Source organism: Helianthus annuus, chromosome 16 (assembly GCF_002127325.2).
Source record: "Helianthus annuus cultivar XRQ/B chromosome 16, HanXRQr2.0-SUNRISE, whole genome shotgun sequence".
NCBI classification, from domain to species: domain Eukaryota; kingdom Viridiplantae; phylum Streptophyta; class Magnoliopsida; order Asterales; family Asteraceae; genus Helianthus; species Helianthus annuus.
The window spans coordinates 73,869,578-73,876,348 of NC_035448.2; positions in this window are offsets into that span (position 1 = coordinate 73,869,578).

The following is a 6,771-nucleotide window of genomic DNA, read 5'->3' on the forward strand; positions in this document are numbered from 1 at the left end:
GTGCAGTACTCGTAAAGGATCACGAAGGTCAGCAGTATCCTATTTATTATGTTAGCAAAAGTTTATTAGATGCTGAAACTAGGTACTCTCACTTAGAAAAATTAATACTAGCATTGGTCATGGCATCAACGAAGCTTAGACATTATTTTGAAACACATAAGATCCATGTTAAAACTAATTATCCTGTTAAGAATGTGCTTAGGAAACAGGAGATGTCAGGCAGAATGGCTAAGTGGTCGGTAAAATTAAGTGCCTATGATTTAATATATGAACCTAGAAATGCAATAAAGTCTCAGGCTCTAGCAGACTTTGTGGCTGATTTCAGTAGTGATATTCAAAATGAAGTAGACCTAGAAGTGCAACAACTAGGAGAAAACTTAGAATCCTGGACATTATATACTGATGGTGCATCTAATGTAAGAGGAGTAGGATTAGGAATACTACTAAAATCGCCACAGGGGGACATATTACCCCAGGCTATTAGGTGTGAATTCCTGCTACTAACTGTTAGGGCTGGATTTTTATGACTTATGATCCTTACATATGATCCTAACCAGTGATCCTTATTTCTTTGGCAGATAGTGATCCTCAGAAGAGTTCCAGGATCAGGATCACAGACCATCACAGGGATCCTCATACTAACAGTTGTTTTCATTGGATTTAATGTTATCTTGCAGGAATGTCTGGCAGGATCCGCTCTTAGCAACGTAAACAAGGGACTCGTCTTTACAACTTTGGCATATGCTTAATCAGAGATGAACGTTGTGGACGATATGGAAACTCGGCATAATTTAAGGGCGATAATTTAGGCTAGATTTACTTTTATTCCTAAAAGGGTAACGAGCTAATAGTTAGTCTATTTACCTAAAATAGGGCCACTCACACTTGTATAAATAGCTCTCTTCCACATTCGGAAGACACAACACACTTCCCTCACGCTTTGACACACGATACTATAGTGATCCTTGTACTTAGCTCGTTACCATCCGAAGTTGTAACCTTTATTTGTTATATTGAAGTTTGGTGATCGGTAGTTTCCATCACCCGAGGTTTTTTATGCCGGGGATCATTCATTGATCAAGGGCTTTTTCCTCGTATAAATCCTTGTGTCATTTGTGCATTTTATATTTAAGTGATCCTTCACTTTGTTCATCATACCAAGCATCATTCCCCGTTTACATAAAGTTTGGTTGCATTATCCTTGTGTGATTTTTGACCAAAACAGTTTGGCGCCCACCGTGGGGCAATTGGTGCTTCATTCATAAAAAGTTTTTCTGTTGATGACCATTCCGGAGTGTTGCATGGCTTCGTCGTTGAAGAATACCTCCACAGCGATGTCGGCAGTCAATTCATCTACTGGCATTCCACCTTTGCCTCCACCACCAGCCGGATCTCAGAAAAATGCTGAGAAGAGACCAACTTCTATCTCCTCTAAACCATCATCTTCTGCTCTAACTTCTTCTGTTCCCAGTACTAGTGATATATTTACTTTGATTTTGCAGATGAGGGATCGTATGCAGCAGCAGGATGAAACTAATGACAGGATCCTCAGAGAAATCGGAGATCTCAAAAGACAAAAGAAAACGGCAGAGGATCATTCCCCACTGATGCCCAAATCTTTGAATTTTGATACTCCAATGATTACTTCTCAGCCATCAGAGGTCCCAGACATTCAATATGTGGGTGGATCAAGAGGAATGCATTTCGGCCCAGCAGCAGTGACTCAGGCATCAGAATCATATTTCCAACCGGCAGGATCCTATACTCAACATATGGGATCCTTCATGAACTCAGGATCCTCCTTCGTTCCAGGATCATCTCAGGTTCAAGGATCCTCCTTCGTCCCAGGATTATCCCAGGTTCAAGGATTCTCCTTCGTCCCAGGATCATCCCAGGTTCAAGGATCATCCTTCGTTCCAGGATCATCCCAGGTTCAAGGATCCTCCTTCGTTCGAGGATCATCTCAGGTTCAAGGATCCTCCTTCGTCCCAGGATTATCCCAGGTTCAAGGATTCGCCTTCGTCCCAGGATCATCCCAGGTTCAAGGATCATCCTTCGTTCCAGGATCATCCCAGGTTCAAGGATCCTCCATCGTTCCAGGATCATCCCAGGTTCAAGGATCCTCCATCGTTCCAGGATCATCCCAGGTTCAAGGATCCCTTCAGATACCAGGATCCTTGAAGAATTTGCAAACAGGAAGTCTAGATGTCCATCAAGGAGATTTTATTCCAATGCAGACCATTGCTTCCACTGGTCCATCCATTATCCTGGAATCCCAGCAATATGGATTCACACCCAATGTTCCTAACTTGAACCCGATGGGAGGTAACACTTTTAATAATTCTCTTACCACTAACCATGGATTAATGCAGGATACAGGTATCAATCATGCTATGGCCAGAGAACTACAAAAACTGAAGGATATGATATCAAGTGTTCCAGGGGTAGTCAAACCTATCCCGGAGATTGCAGATGGAAGCCATAAGGTATCTCGTTTTGCACCACCAATTTGTGATGCTGAGATACCCAAAAGGTTCCATATCCCTACTATGAAGCTGTATGATGGTACAACGGATCCTGAGGAACACATAGCACAATACAGGGAGAGGATGGAGATCAATCCAATTCCAGAAAAGTTAAAGGAAGCATGCTTATGCAAAGGATTTGGATCCACTCTTACTGGATCAGCTCTTAAATGGCTGCTAAGTCTTCCCCCTTACTCTATTACTTCATTTGCTAATTTAGTTAATTTATTCAATAATCAATTCTCTTGTAGTAGAAAGTTTGAAAGATTGACTAGTGATTTATATAGGGTAACTCAGGGTCATAATGAATCATTAAGGGATTACATAACCAAGTTTAGTAAAGAATCCTTGGATATTCCTAACTTGGATATGGCCACAGCTGTTGAGGCCTTCAAGATGGGATTGCTTAAGGATTCATTGTTCTATGATGATCTTGTTATGACACCATGCCGGAACCTAGATGAAGTAAGAACTCGGGCACTCAGGTTCATCCGGCTAGAGGATGACAAGAGGATCCAGGAGAGACAAGCAGGATCCTCAAAGCAAGAAAAGCAAGGATCCTCTTTCAAAAGCAACAGATTCAAATCCTACAATAGGAATAACAACCAGAACGTGCATGCCGTTGACCAAGAAGAGGATGATGAGGATTATCCTCCGATTTCTGAATATTGTTTTTCCGTTGATAATCATGAACTAATCCTTGCAATGCAGAATCTAGGAGAAAAAGCCAGATGGCCCAGAAAAAACGACAAACCAACTGGAACTAAAGACAAATCGAAGTGGTGTGCATACCATGAGGATTTTGGGCATTTAACTGAAGAATGTATCGCATTAAGAAAGGAAATTGGATATCTGCTAAGCAAGGGGCATCTAAAAGAGTTGTTGGGAAGAAAAAAGCAAAGGACTCAGGATCCTGAAAGGATCCCTGAGAAAGCTCCAGCTCCTCCGGCAGATGCCCAAGTGATCAACTTTATTTCTGGAGGATCAGACATCTGTGGTACATCCTTCTCAGCAGCTAAAAGGCATGCAAAGGAAGCTAAAATGGATAACGGAGAAAGACCTATTCGAACATCAAGTGTCTCAGAAGGAAAAGTTATAACCTTTGATGAGGATGATAGAATTAACATCCAGGATCCTCATCATGATAGTCTAGTCATCACTCTCTTTATCTCTAACCATTTTGTCCGCATGATCTTTATTGACGGAGGAAGCTCAGTAAATATTATCCAGCTTGATGTTCTGAAGAAGATGGGTATCCCTGAATCAGATATCACACCAAGATCCTCCGTACTTGTGGGATTCAGTGGCGAAACTAAGAAAACCCTGGGGGACATCAAACTCCCAATTTATGTGGAAGGATTACATAATTATCAAAAATTTTGTGTTATTGACTGTTTGTCTTGTTGTAATGTTATCCTTGGCAGACCCTGGATACATGATATGAAGGCAGTCCCATCCACCTACCATCAATGTGTGAAGCTCCCTAGCCCATGGGGAATAATCAAGATCGACAGTGACCAGCAGGAGGCTAAGGATTGTTACACCTCGTCAATGAAACCAGCCTCGAAGCCAAGGGAGCAATAGCAATTACAGTATCCTCCAAGGAATGTCTTGGAAGAGAGAACAGGATGTGGACGAAATCCTTTTGGATCCTAATGATCCTGAATCAAAAATCTATATAGGATCAGGGATCCTTGGCAAGATGAAAGGAGACCTAGTATCCTTCCTCAAAAGAAGAAAGTCTACCTTTGCATGGAAACATGAGGATATGGCAGGTATATCTAAGGATATTATAACTCATAAACTTGGCATTGACAGGTCAATCAAACCAATCCATCAAAAAAGGAGGAAGTTTGCACCGGAAAGAAATGCCATTATCCAGGAAGAGGTAGAAAGGCTACTTCGAGCAGGTATGATTAGAGAGGTAAAGTATCCAAAGTGGCTAGCCAATGTGGTCGTTGTTCAAAAGAAAAACGGAAAGTGGAGGGTATGTGTCGATTTCACGGATTTGAATAAGGCATGTCCCAAGGATCCTTTCCCGTTACCCCACATTGACTCCATGGTGGATGCAACGGCGGGGCATGAACTGTTAACCTTTATGGATGCTTCATCTGGATTCCAACAAATTCAGATGGAGCCATCTGACCAAGAGGATACGGCTTTTATGACCCCAACCGGTTTATATTGTTATATTGCTATGCCTTTTGGATTAAGAAATGCAGGTGCAACATATCAAAGGCTGGTGAATATGATGTTCAAAGATCAAATTGGACAAACTATGGAAGTATACATAGACGATATGGTTGTGAAATCCAAGAAGGCTGAGGATCACCTAAGGGACTTGGAGGAAGCGTTTGATATCCTTGATAATTATAACATGAAGCTTAATCCTTCAAAATGTCACTTCGGTGTTAAAGCAGGCAAATTCTTAGGATATATGGTAACTCAGAGGGGCATTGAAGCAAGCCCGGAACAAATCAAAGCATTGGTGAATATCAAATCCCCTGCCAACGCTAAGGGTGTGCAAAGGCTAACAGGCAGGATAGCAGCTCTAAACAGATTTATATCCAAATCCTCAGAAAGGTGTAAAGAATTCTATGATATCCTAAGAAAGAACAAGAAATTTGAGTGGACTGAAAAGCATGAGAATGCTTTACAAGCCTTCAAAAAATACATGTCCTCAGCTCCAGCATTGATGAAACCAGAAAAGGGAGATGTGTTATCCTTATATCTGGCGGTATCCTCAAAAGCAGTAAGTGCAGTCCTTGTTAAGGATCATGAGGGTACACAATATCCTGTCTATTATGTAAGTAAGAGTTTACTTGATGCTGAATCCAGGTATTCACACCTTGAAAAACTTATCCTTGCATTAATTATGGCATCTACTAAACTAAGACATTATTTTGAAACCCATGTTATTGTTGTTAGAACTAATTTCCCAATTAAGAATGTCCTCAGGAAACCAGAGATGTCCGGAAGAATGGCTAAGTGGGCAGTAAAGCTTAGTGCCCATGATATAAGATATGAGCCTAGAACAGCCATTAAATCTCAAGCACTAGCCGACTTTGTGGCTGATTTCAGTAGTGATCTACAAAAGGAAGCATAATTGGAGGTCCAACAGCTGGATGAGACAAGGATCCTTGGGTACTACATACTGACGGATCCTCAAATGTCAAAGGCACAGGGCTTGGTATACTACTAAAATCGCCACAGGGGGACATAATACCCCATGCCGTAGCTTGTGAGTTCCAAGCCACTAATAATGAGGCTGAATATGAAGCCTTAATCGCTGGCTTACAAATTGCTAAGCATATGGGGATCAGGTATCTTGAGTCAAAGAATTGGCACTCTCCTTTGTTTCTTTCAGTTTGTCACAGGTACCAAGGGAGGAAAATACAGAAGCTGATGCATTGGCCAATCTAGGATCATCTTTGAAGATCCCAGAGAATATAAGTATCCCCATCATCCATATCCTGGCTCCTGCTATTGAAAAACAGGTGGCCATGGAAATAGAAGAGGATACTGCAATGATCCCTAGCGAGGATACTCAATCTTATTCAGGATCATGGATCTCACCAATCATGAGATACTTACAACACGGGGAGATTCCTATGGGAGAAAATCCTAGGGCTTTCAGGATTAAGGTATCTCAATTCACAATCTTAAATAATGTGTTATATAAGCGATCTCTTGCAGGACCATATTTAAGATGTATTGAGGATCCTGAAATTCAAGAAGTGTTAAAAGACTTCCATGAAGGAGATTGTGGAAACCACACTGGGGGCAGGGCATTGTTCTCAAGGATCCTTAGGACAGGATACTATTGGCCAACTATGAAGAGGGATGCTGTGGAATATGCTAAGAAGTGTGATCCTTGTCAAAGACACAGCAATATCCTTCATCAGCCGGCTGAATTTCTATATCCTATACCATCCTCTTGGCCATTCATGAGATGGGGGATGGATATAGTTGGCAAGCTCCCTAAGGCACCTGGTGGAAAAGTATTCATGCTTGCCATGACTGACTACTTCTCCAAGTGGATAGAGGCCGAAGCCTTTGCCCAAGTCAGAGAAAAGGAAGTGGTATCCTTTATTAAAAGAAACATTATAACTAGATTTGGCATTCCTTCTGAAATTGTATGTGATAATGGTTCCCAATTTATTGGGAGCAGGACTACTAACTTTTGTGACAGTTGGGGGATTAAGATGATAACATCAACACCAGTCCACCCACAAGCCAATGGCCA